The 13750-nt window shown below is 36.2% G+C and overlaps 1 protein-coding gene across 1 annotated transcript in view; it reads right to left on the bottom strand.

The window, feature by feature from the left end:
* C5H4orf17 (chromosome 5 C4orf17 homolog) overlaps window positions 1–13750 on the bottom strand; it is a 260042-nt gene that overhangs the window by 183978 nt on the left and 62314 nt on the right.

The raw sequence follows: 13750 nt of genomic DNA, 5'->3' as shown, positions 1-13750 counted from the left end.
ACTCAAGAGAATTGAAAATATAGGTTCCACAAAAAAAAAAAAAAAAAATTTGTACATGAATGTTTATAGCAGCATTATTCAAAATAGCCAAAAAGTACAAACAACACAATATCCTCAACTGAAAAAGGATAAACAACTTTGCTATGTCCATAGAATAGAATATTATTTTAAAAAGGAATAAAGTACTGATACATCCTACATGTATAAACCTTAAAAATGTTTAATAAGTAAAAGAAGCTAGACACGAAAGGCTATATATTGTATGGTTCCATTTATGGAATGATAGGGAAATGAAATGTCCAGGATATGGAAATTCACAGAGACAAAAGGTAGTTTAGTGGCTGCCAGAGGATAGGCAAAGGGGTAAACTAGGAAGTATGGGGTTTCTTTTTGGGGTAGTGGACATATTCTGCATTAGTATTGATGATGGTTGCCTAATATTAGAAATATGTTTAATAATCACTAAATTGCACACTTTAAAATGGTTAAAATGGTGAATTTTATCTCAAGAAAAAAACAGTGAAGAAATGAACTATGATGGTGATCATTGTAAATATAAAGACAAATGGGTGAAATGTTTAAGAAATTACAATCTACATGTTCTTACAACTGCCATACTTTATCCAAGCTAAGACACTATTAATTTTAAGATACACTATAATTTTATCTACCTTTAAGAAAAAAAAATACTATTAAATTATGATATGCCATTGATGGTAGGAAGCAACTGATATCAGAGATTTTTAACTCATATAAAAAGTACTCTAGAATCAAGGAAGTATGTAATTAGATGTAGGAAATAGAGGAAACATGGTTTAGAAATAAGGAGAAAGATCTAGTATGTGAAGAAACCCAATGAATTCATTTTGGACTATTATGGGTACCAAATATGCTATTTGGGTAGTTATGTTGAGATTAATTATAATTTTTAAATTACTATATATACACTAATAAAATGGAAGAGAAATAACTTTTAAACATATACAACATTGGGAACTTTGAGAACTACAAGCCTGAAAAATCAACAGTCAGAAAAAGTAAAGCCATTCTCATGGGAAGAGTCCGTGATTTTCTTTTAACATTAGAAGCCCTCACATTCAAAAGCCTAAAGATTTACCATTCTGAAATTTCTTCTCCAGCTTCCACTCAAAACACTACTTAGCAGGTACTTTGACGTTAACAAAAAACAAACACAATCCCTATAGTCAAATAAGTTTATGAAAGTGTAACACAGAAAGAAAAGAAGAAAGGCTGATACCAAGTGTTCAGAAAAATATATTAATGGCTGTTGAGTTTCCAAGGTAAGCATGCAATATGATCAGCATTTATTAAGCACCTAGTATTTTTCAGGACTCTGAGGTACACTCTGCAAGATTTGAAATTTAAGTAACAAACTATCTTTAACATTTAAAGAGAGTCCAGATGAGGGGGAGGTATCAAAAAATGGACTAAAATAAAAGAACATGGGGCAGAATAAGTTTTGCTTCATGTACCCATCTGTGCGAGCAGTAAAACAGGTACCAACATAATGAGTACTATGGGGGAGTCAAGGAGGGAAAAGATCATATCTAAAAAAGAAGGGCTAGAAAAGGTAAGATAGGTACCTGGAGATGGACTTTAAGACTATATTAGAGTTTAGTTGGCAGCGGTGGCAGGGCAAAGAATTTGAATAAAGTGTGGAGGCAGGAAAGCATATGATGCATTGGAGAAAGGTCCACCTTGTGTTGAGACTAGAATACAAATTGGGAAACCTGGAACGTAAGCTTTGAATATAGTTTGGGTTGTAGGCAAGTGATGTTGAATGCCAGAGTGAAAGTTTTGTATACTTAATTCAGTAGGAATTAGAGCATTCTTGACGGTTTTAGACTAAGAGAATGATGTGATTTAAAAAAAAACTATTAAGACCGCTAATCTAGCAACATTTTGGAACATGGATTGGCAAAGGGAGCTCTGCCAATAGGAAAATCAGTAGGAAGGTTACTGTGATAGTGCAGGCAAGAAGTAATAAAAATCATATCCACAGTGAAATAAAATAGAAAGAAGGAAATAAAAGGCACATGACAGATAGAATACACAGAGGTTGTAAACAACAAAGAAAGCAAGAACAAGGAACATTTCAGTACCATAAACAAAAGAGTGCAGACGCTAATGTCAAAATAGGGCAGTCTAAGGAGTCTGGAGTTGTAAAAGAAAATCAGGTTGTATGCATGTGAACACTGTCAAATATACAGATATCTAGGAGCAAACAGAAACTCCTGTCTAAAGTTCAGATTAAAGGGAAAGAAATCATTAAAATATGAGAAGACTGGAAAAATTAAATGTTACAGAGGAATTTTTTACAGAACATTTTTTCTAAATAAGGCCACTAACGACTTTTAAGAAAATAGTTTCAATTAAAAGATAGTGATGGAAATCAGATAAGTTAGGAAGTGAAACGTGAGTACTGAGAAGTGGAAGCAAAGAGTAGAAATTATACTTCCAAAAAAGGTAGTAAAACAACTTAAACTTTCAACAATAAAATATTAGAGTCTGGAGGAGTTCATGGGATACTATAGGACCATTAAAAGAAATTACATAAAGAAAACAAACTGACAGAAAAATTGTAAAATATGTTGTTAAACTTTTTATAATATTTTATTGAAACACAGTTGATATACAATATTGGTTTCAGTGTACAACATAATGATTCAATAATTATATACATTACTAAATGGTCACAATGATAAGTGTAGCTACCACCTGTCAACATACAAAGATATTGTAATATTGTTGAATATATTCCCTATGCTGTACTCCCATACACATGACCAATTTATTTTATAATTGGAATTCTGTACCTCTTTATCCTCACCATCTATTTCACACAATCTCCCACCACTCTCCCCTATGGCATCACTAGTCAGTTCTCTTTGTTTATGAGTCTATTTCTTTTTTTTTTTGGTATCATCAATCTACAATTACATGAGCAACATTATGTTTACTAGACTTCCCCCATCATCAAGTTCCCCCCACATACCCCATTCCAGTCACTGTCCATCAGCGTAGTAAGATGCTATAGAATTACTACTTCTCTTCTCTGTGTTGTACAGCCTTCCCTGTGCCCCTCCCCCTATATTATCTCTGCTAATCGTAATGCCCCCTTTTTCCCCCTTATTCTTCCCTTCCCACCCATCCTCCCCAGTCCCTTTCCCTTTGGTAACTGTTAGTCCATTCTTGGGTTCTGTGAGTCTGCAGCTGTTTTGTTCCTTCAGTTTTTTTCTTTGTTCTTATACTCCACATATGAGTGAAATCATTTGATACTTCTCTTTCTCCACCTGGCTTATTTCACTGAGAATAATACTCTCTAGTTCCATCCATGTTGTTGCAAATTGTAGGATTTGTTTTCTTCTTATGGCTGAATAATATTCTATTGTGTATATGTACCACGTCTTCTTTATCCATTCAGCTACTGATGGACACTTAGGTTGCTTCCATTGCTGTGATAAACATAGGGGTGCATATTGTCTTTTTCAAACTGGGCTGCTGTATTCTTAGGGTAAATTCCTAGGGGTGGAATTCCAGGGTCAAATGGTATTTCTATTTTGAGTTTTTTGAGGAAAATCGGTATTTTGATAGGGATTTTATTGAATCTGAAAAGTGCTTTGGACAGTATGGCCATTTTTACAGTATTAATTCTCTCTTCATGAGATAGCATAGTTTTCCATTTATTTGCATCATTCTCAATTTATTTCATTGATATCTTAAGTTTTGAGAGTACGCCTTTCGTTTTCTTGGTTAGATTTATTCCCAAGCACTTACTCATTTTGATGCAATAGTAAATGGTATTGTTCTCTTAATTTCTTTCATTACTTCATTTCATTTCATTATTTGTATATAGAAATGCAACCGATTTCTGTATATTGATCTTGTATCCTGTAACTTAACTGAATTCATTGATTAATTCTAACAGATTTTTGATGGAGTCTTTAGGGTTCTGCATATATAGTATCATGTCATCTGCAAATAGTGACAATTTTACTTTTCCTTATTAATGTGGGTACCTTTTATTTCTTTTGCTTCTCTGATTGCTGTGGCTAGGACTTCCAGTACTATGTTGAATAAAATTAGTGAGAGTCTGTATCCTCACCCTGTTCCTGATAGTAGAAGGAACACTTTCAGCTTTCCACATTGAGCATGATGTTAGCTGTGGCTTTGGTATATATAGCCTTTATTATGGTGAGGTATATTTCCTTTAGTCAGTTTGTTGAATTTTTATCATGAATGGATTTTGAATTTTGTCAAAAGCTTTTTCTGCATCTATTGAGATGGTCTTACAGTTCTTATCCTTCCTTTTGTTAATGTAATATATCACACTGATTGATTTGAGGATATTGAACCATCCTTGTATCCTTGGAATAAATCCCACTGGGTCCTTGTGAATGATCTTTTTAGTGTATTTTGTAATTTGGTATGCTAATACATTGTTGTAAGTTTTTGCAACTGCATTCATTCAGGATATTGGTCAGTAATTTTCTTTTTTTTTTGTAGTCTGGTTTTGGTATCAGGGTGATGATGACTTCATAGAATGAATTTGAAAGCTTTCCTTCCTCTTCAAATTTTTGGGATAATTTAACAAAGATAGGTATTAACTCTCCTTTAAATTTTTGGCAGAATTCTTCTCTGTAGCCATCTGGTCGTGGATCTTTGTTCTTGGGAGTTTTTTGATTACCAGTTTAATTTCATTACTGGTAATTGGTCTGTCAGATTGTCTACTTCTTCCTGATTCACTTTTAGAGGATTGCTTATTTTGAGGAACTAATTTTTTTCTAGATTGTCAAATTGGTTGGCATATAATTTTTCCAAGTAATTTCTGATAATCATTTGAATTTCTGTGGTATGTTATAATTCCTTCCTCTTTTTTCATTTTTCCTCTTTCAATTCTGACTTTATTTGAGCCCTCTTTTTTTCTCCATGTGCCTAACTGAAGTTTATCAATTTTGTTTGTTTTTCCAAAGAACCAGCTCTTCGTTTCATTGATCTTCTGCATGTTTTTTCAGTTTGTATTTCATTTATTTCTGCCCCGATCTTCATTCTTTCTTTCTTTCTACTAACTTTGGGCTTTGCTTGTCTTCTTCTTCCAGTTCCTTTTGTTGTCACATTAGATTGTTTGAGATCTTTCTTGTTTTTTGAGGAAGGATTATATTGCAATAAACTTCCCTCTTAGAAATGCTTTTGCTGTGTCCCATACATTTTGGAACATTTTATTTCCATTTTTTCAATCCATTTTCATTTATCTCAAGGTATTTTTTAATTTCCTCTTTGATTTATTCATAAAATCATTTGTTGTTTAGTAGCATATTGTTTAGTCTTCACATGTTTTTGTTTTTGGTTTTTTTTCCTTTTTCTTTTTCTTGAAATTAATTTCCAGTTTCATACCACTGTGGTCAGAAAGATGGTTGGTATGATGTTCACTTTTCTTAAATTTTTTGAAGCTTATTTTCTGGCCCAACATGTGATCTATCCTGGAGAATATTCTGTGCACACTTGAAAAGAATGTGTATTTTGCTGTTTTGGGATGTAATGTTCTGTATATACCTCTTAAATCCATTTGATCTAAAGTGTCATACAAAGCCAGCTTCCTGACTGATTTTCTATCTGGATGATCTTCCCATTGACATAAATGGGGTGTTAAAATCCCCTAATGTTATTGTATTACTGTCAATTTCTCTCTTTTTGCCTGTTAATATTTGCTTAATAAAACTAGGTGCTATGCCAGAGAAGACAAGTAGTGATTTTACAGCATCTTACTATGCTGATGGACAGTGACTAATGGGGTATGTGGGGGGGACTTGGTGAAGGGGGGACTCTAGTAAACATAATGTTCCTCATGTAATTGTAGATTAATGATACCAAAATTAAATAAATAATAAATAGATAAATAAATAAATAAATGAAAAGCCAAAGAGAAAAACATTCCAACAGAAAAAAAAAAAAACACCTAGGTGTTATGCTTCTATTCAACATAGTACTGGAGGTCCTAGCCATGGCAATCAGACAACACAAAGAAATAAAAGGCATCCAGACTGGCAAGGAAGAAGTTAAACTGTCCCTGCTTGCAGATGACATAATATTGTACATAAAAAATCCAAAAGACAGTGAGGATTAAAGATGGCAGCATGAGAGGTGAGACAGAGGCTTCCTCCTAAACTGCATATAATATGAAAATAAAATAAATACAACTAATCCTGAAAGAGGAGCAGGAAAGAGGGCTGTGACAGACAGCATACACCTGGAGGAAAGAGCAGACCTCACGGAACAGGGTAATGACCAAAGCTGTGGCCCGGCAGGACCCAAGCCCTTCCCCCACCCAACTCACTGGCGGGAGGAAGAGAAATGGAGTGGGGAGGGAGTGGAGGCCTGGGACTGCTGAATACCTAACTCCAGAGATCTTCTCTGGGAGCAAACCTACATTTCATGGTGCTTCCATGGTACTCTCGTGATTGGGGGTTGGAAAGCTAAGACAGGAAGAATTCCTGGAGAGACTGAGATTCCAGCCACTTGTGGAAAGCAGGATCCATATGCGGCTGCTCTGGGACAAAAGAAAGGCAGGCATTCTGAGAGACTTCCTAACAAGGAAGGCCTTAGCAAGAGGGCTGCTAAAAGGGCAAGGACTGCAGAGAGCTTATTGAAAGGTCAGGTAGACAAAATTGTCCTGGTGCACTCTGCCCAGCAGTTTGGGAGCTTTCACGATCTTCAGGTGCTCCAGCTCCCTGGCTGGCTACACAGCTCCAACGACCTCCTCCATGATACGCAGCCTACTGCACACTTCTCCCAGTCAGCCCCACCTCGCTTGCAAACCGGCAAACACTACCCTGGCGATAGGCCAGCCAGAGAGAAGATCTGTCTACAGCAACTACAAATGCAAAGCATAGAGGCTTATACCTGTGTGCTCAGCCCACTGGTTCAGGGAGTGCAGACAGGCATAGAAGCTAGGAAGCAGGAAACAGCTCTTTCCTCCCCCCAGGCACCAACACCAATCCCCTACCACCCACAACATTGCTTCAGGGGCTGAGGAGCTCCAGACAGTACTGCTTCTGGGCACTAGAGGGCGCCACATACAAATATGAAATGCGAAAGGAACCTGGTTCAGAGTAAAATTATTAATACAATTCCTGAGAAAGATTTAAATGACATCGACCTCATGAATCTTTCTGAAAGGGAGTTCAAAATAAAAATCATTAACGTGCTCATGGAGGTACAGAAAGATACTCAAAAACTCAGGAATGAATTCCAGTCAGAGATTCAATCATTGAAGAACACAATGGAGGGTATCAAAAGCAGATCAGATATGGGGGAAGAGACGATAAATGAAAAAGAAACTAGAGAAGAGGAATACAAAGAAGCTGAGGCACAGAGAGAAAAAAGGATCTCTAAGAATGAAAGAATATTGAGAGAAGGGTATGACCAATCCACACGGAACAATATTCGCATTATAGGGATACCAGAAGAAGGAGAGAGAGAAATGGATGGAAAGTGTTTTTGAGGAGTTAATTGCTGAAAACTTCCCCAATCTGGGGAAGGAGATGTCTCTCAGGCCATGAAGATGCACAGATCTCCCAACACAAGGGACCCAATGAAAACAACACCAAGACATATAGTAATTAAAATGGCAAAGATCAACAATAAGGACACTTTTAAAGCAGCTAGAGAGAGAAAAAAAGATCACATACAAAGGAAAGACCATCAGGCTATCATCAGACTTCACAGCAGAAACCTTACAGGCCAGAAGGGAATAGCATAATGTATTTAATGCCATGAAGCAGAAGGGTCTCAAACTAAGATTATTTTATCCAGCAATATTATCATTTAAATTTGAAGGAGTGATTAAACAATTTCCAGGTAAGCAAAAGCTGAGAGAATTTACCTCCCACAAACCATCTCTACAGTGTACTTTGGAGAGACTGCTATAGACAGAAGTGTTCCTAAGGTTTAATAGCTGACACCAGAAATAATAAAACCACAGTAAAGAAAGTAGAACAGCTAATTACTAAGCAAATGCAAAATTAAATTAACTATCCCGAAAATGAATCAAGGGATAGACAAAGAGTACAGAATATGATACCTAATATAGAAAGACTGGAGGAGGAGGAAAAAGGTGGATTAAAGAAAAAGAACCTTTAGATTGTCTTTGTAATAGCATATTATGTGAGTTAAGTTACACTCTTAGATAGTAAGGAAGTTAACCTTGAACCTTTGGTAACCACGAATCTAAAGCCTGCAATGGCAATAAGTACATACCTACCGATAATCACCCTAAATGCAAATGGATGGAATGCACCAATAAAAACACATACAGTCACTGAATGGATAAAAAACAATACCCATCTACATGCTGCCTACAAGAGACTCACTTTAAACCCAAAGACATACACAGACTAAAGTGAAGGGATGGAAAAAGATATTTCATGCAACTAATAGGGAGAAAAAAAGCAGGAGTTGCAGTACTTGTATCAGACAAAACAGACTTCAAAACAAAGAAAGTCACAAGAGACAAGGAAGGACATTACATAATGATAAAAGGGTCAATCCAACAAGCAGACATAACCATTATAAATGTCTGTGCACCCAATACAGGAGCACCTACATATGTGAAACAAATACTAACTGAATTGAAAGGGGAAATAGAATGCAATCATTCATTCTAGGAGACTTCACCACTCCACTCACTCTGAAGGACAGATCAACCACACAGAAAATAAGTAAGGACACTGAGACACTGAACAACACATTAGAACAGATGGACCTAACAGAAATCTACAGAACTCGCCACCGAAAAGCAGAATACATATTCTTCTCAAGTGCACATGGAACCATTTCAAGAATAGATCATATACTATGCCACAAAAACAGCCTCAGTATATGCAAAAGATTGGAACTATACCAACCTGGTTTCTCAGACCACAAAGGTATGAATCTAGAAATAAATTATGCAAAGAAAATGAAAAATCCCACAAACATATGGAGGCTTCACAACATGCTCCTAAATAACCAATGGATCAATGACCAAATAAAAACAGTGATCAAGCAATATATGGAGGCAAATGACAACAATAATTCAATACCACAAAATCTGTGGGACACAGCAAAGGCCATTCTAAGGGAAAGTATATTGCAATAAAGGCCAACCTAGGGAAAGAAGAACAATCCCATATGAGAGTCTAAACTCACAATTAACGATACTAGAAAAAGAAGAACAAATGAGGCCCAAAGTCAGTAAAAGGAGGGACATAATAGAGACTAGAGCAGAAATAAATAAAATTGAGAAGAATAAAACAATAGAAAGAATTTATGAAAGCAACAGCCGGTTCTTCGAGAAAATAAACAAAAGAGATAAACCCCTAGCCAGACTTACAAAGAAAAAAAGAGAGTCTATTCACATAAACAGAATCAGAAATGAGAAAAGAAAAATCACTACAAATACCACAGAAATACAAAGAATTATAAGTGAATACTAAGAAAAATTATATGCTAATAAACTGGATAAACTAGAAGAAATGGACAACTCTCTAGAAAAATATAATCTTCCAAGGCTGACCCAGAAAGAAACAAAATCTGAACAGACCAATTACCACCAATGAAATTGAACTGGTAATCAAAAACCTACCTAAGAACAAAACACCTAGACCAGATGGCTCCACCGCTGAATTTTATCAAACATTTGGTGAAGACCTAATACTCATCCTCCTTAAAGTTTTCCAAAGAGTAGAAGAAGAGGGAATACTTCCAAACTCATTCTATGAGGCCAGCATCACTCTAATACCAAAACCAGGCAAAGACACCACAGAAAAAGAAAATTACAGACCAATATCCCTGATGAACATACATGCAAAAATACTCAACAAAATATTAGCAAGCTGAATTCAAAAATACATCCAAAAGGTCATCCATCATGATCAAGTAGGATTTATTCCAGGGATGCAAGGATGGTACAACATCTGAAAGTCCATCAACATCATGCACCACATCAATAAAAAGGACAAAAACTACATGATCATCTCCATAGATGCTGAAAAAGCATTTGACAAAATTCAACATCCATTCATGATAAAAACTCTCAAAAAAATGGGCACAGAGGGCAAGTACCTCAACATAATAAAGGCCATATATGACAAACCCAGAGCCAACATCATACTTGACAGCGAGAAGCTGAAAGCTTTTCCTTTAAGATCACAAACAAGACAAGGATGCTCACTCTCCCCACTTTAATTCAACATAGTTCTTGAGGTCCTAGCCACAGCAATCAGACAACATAAAGAAATAAAAGGCATCCAGATTGGCAAGGAAGTTAAACTGTCCCTGTTTGCAATGACATGATATTGTACATAAAAACCCTAAAGAATCCACTCCAAAACTACTAGATCTACTATCTGAATTCAGCAAAGTTGCAGGATACAAAATTAACACATAGAAATCTGTGGAATTCCTATACACTAACAATGAACTAGCAGAGAGAGAAATCAGGAAAACAATTCCATTCACAGTTGCACCAAAAAAAAATAAAATACCTAGGGATAAATGTAACCAAGGAAGTGGAAGACCTATACTCTGAAAACTACAAGACACTCATGAGAGAAATTACACAAGATACCAATAAATGGAAATACATCCCGTGCTCACGGATAGGACGAATTAATATTTCAAAATGGCCATCCTGCCTAAAGCAATCTACAGATTCAATGCAATTCCTATCAAAATACCAACAGCATTCTTCAATGAAATAGAGAAAATCGTTCTAAAATTCATATGGAACCACAAAAGACCCCAAATAGCCAAAGCAATTCTGAGAATGAAGAATAAAGCTGGGGGGATTATGCTCCCCAACTTCAACCTCTACTACAAAGGCACAGTAATCAAGACAATTTGGTACTGGCACAAGAACAGACCCCTAGACAAATGGAACAGACTAGAGAGCCCTGATATAAACCCAACCATATATGGTCAATTAATATATGATAAAGGAGCCATGGACATACTATGGGGAAATGACAGCCTCTTCAACAGCTGATGTAGGCAAAACTGGACAGCTACATGCAAGAGAATGAAACTGGATTATTGTTTAACTCAATACACAAAAGTATACTCAAAATGGATCAAAGACCTGAATGTAAGTCATGAAAGCATTAAACTCTTGGAAAAAAACATAGGCAAAAATTTCCTGAATATAAGCACAAGCAACTTTTCCTTTAATGCATCTCCTCCAGCAAGGAAAACAAAAGCAAAAATTAACTCATGGGACTACATCAAACTAAAAAGCTTCTGTATGGAAAAGGACACCATCAACAGAACAAAATGGCATCCTACAGTATGGCAGAATATATTTGTAAATGACATATCTGACAAGGGGTTAACATCCAGAATATATAAAGACCTTACACACCTCAACACCCAAAAAGCAAATAACCCAATTAAAAAAATGGGCAGAGGACATGAAGAGACAATTCTCCAAAGAAGAAATTCAGATGGCCAACAGACAGATTAAAAGATGCTCCACATCAATAATCATCAGGGAAATGCAAAGTAAAACCACAATGAGACATCACCTTACACCAGTACAGATGGCCAGCATTGAAAAGACTAAGAATAACAAATGCTTGCGAGGAAGCAGAGAAAGGGGAACCCTCCTACACTGCTGGTGGGAATGTAAGCTAGTGCAACTATTGTGGAAAGCAATGAGGAGGTTCCTCAAAAAACTAAAAATAGAAATACCATTGGACCTGGGAATCCCACTCCGTGGAATTTACCCAAAGAATACAACTTCTCAGACTTAAAAAGACATATGCACCCCTATGTTTATCGCAGCACTTTTTACAATAGCCAGGATATGGAAGCAACCTAAGTGTCCATCAGCAGATGAATGGATAAAGAAGATGTGGTACATATACACAATGGAATGTTATTCAGCCATAAGAAGAAAATAAATCTTACCATTTGCAACAACATGGATGGAGCTAGAGGGTATTATGCTCAGTGAAGCCAGGCAGAGAAAGACAAGTACCAAATGATTTCACTCGTATGTGGAGTATAAGCACAAAGAAAAAACTGAAGGAACAAAACAGCAGCAGAATCACAGAACCCAAGAATGGACTAATAGTTACCAAAGGGAAAGGGACTGGGGAGGATGGGTGGGAAGGGAGGGATAAGGGAGGGAGGAAGAAAGGGGGTATTGCGGTTAGCATGTATAATGTGGGGGGGGGGGGCACAGGGAGCGATGTGCAACACAGAGAAGACAAGTAGTGACTGTATAGCATCTTACTATGCTGATGGACAGTGACTATAATGGGGTTTGTCGGGGGGTCTTGGTGAAGGGGGGAGCTAGTAAACATAATGTTCCTCATGTAAATGTAGATTAATGATACCAAAATAAAAAAGTAAAAATAAAAGAAATAAACAAATCGTACCATTTACAACAACATGGATGGAGCTGGAGGATATTATGCTCAGTGAAATAAGCCAGGCAGAGAAAGACAAGTGCCAAATGATTTCTCTCATTGGTGGAGTATAACATCGAGGCATACAAAACTGAAAGAGCAAAACAGCAGTAAACTCACAGACTCCAAGAGGAGACTAGTGGTTACCAAAGGGGTGGGGTGTGGGTGGGCAGTTGGGGAAGGAGGGAGAAGGGGATTGAGGGGTATTGTGTTTAGTACACGTGGTGTGGGGGAATCACAGGGATAACAGTTTAGCACAGAGAAGGCAAATAGTGAATCTGTGGCATCTTACTACACTGATGGACAGTGACTGCATTGGGGTATGGGTGGGGACTTGATAATACGGGTAAATGTAGTAACCACGTTGTTTTTTCATCTGAAACCTTCTTAAGAGTGTATATCAATAATACCTTAAGAAAAAATAAAAAATAAAAACTAGGTGCTATGCTGTTGGGTGCATACATATTTACAATTGTATCTTTTTGCTGGATTGAGCCTTTGATCATTACGTCCTTCTTTGCTTCTTTATAATACAATCTTTGTTTCAAAGTCTATTTTGTCTGATATAAGTAGTACTATATTAGCTTTTTTTTTTCCATCCCTTCAGTGATCACATATCTTTGGAGAATTTAGCACACATACATTAAAGTAATATTGATAGGTATGTACTTACTGTTATTTTATTAAGTTTTCTGATGGTTTTTGTCATTTTTCTCTGATTCTTTCTTCTTCCCTTGCTCTCATCCTTTGTGCATGATAATTTTCCTTAATATTATGATTAGATTCTTTCTCTTTATTTTTGTGTATCTAGACAAGCTGTTGGTTTTTTGTTACCATGGGGTTTATATATAACATCGTATATATACATAACAGCCTATGTTAAGTGGACAGTCACTTAAGTTTGAATGCATTCTAACAGCAATAAATTTTTTACTCCCCCTCCACATTTTATGTACATGTCTTCTTTTTACACCTTTTTATTTAAAGATACCTATTTAAAGATTTAAAAAGTTAAGACTTTTTAAAACACATACAATACAGAACACTTGCATGCACTAATATCAAGCCTCAAAATACATAAAGCAAGAAGAAAAGAACTATTAGGAATTAACAGATTCATAATAGTGATTTTAAAGCATCTCTCAGTAGTTAATAGGATAAGCAGACCAAAAATCAGTGAGTTGGCTCCAGCACTCTGCTGGTGCTTATCTTTATTAACAGTCAGAGATATATAAATCAAAAACACAATTATTTATTACTACATACCCACAGATTATCAAAAG

Source organism: Manis pentadactyla, chromosome 5 (assembly GCF_030020395.1).
Source record: "Manis pentadactyla isolate mManPen7 chromosome 5, mManPen7.hap1, whole genome shotgun sequence".
NCBI classification, from domain to species: Eukaryota; Metazoa; Chordata; class Mammalia; order Pholidota; family Manidae; genus Manis; species Manis pentadactyla.
Note: the sequence above shows the minus strand (reverse complement) of the source record. Positions and strands in the feature narration are given on the sequence as shown.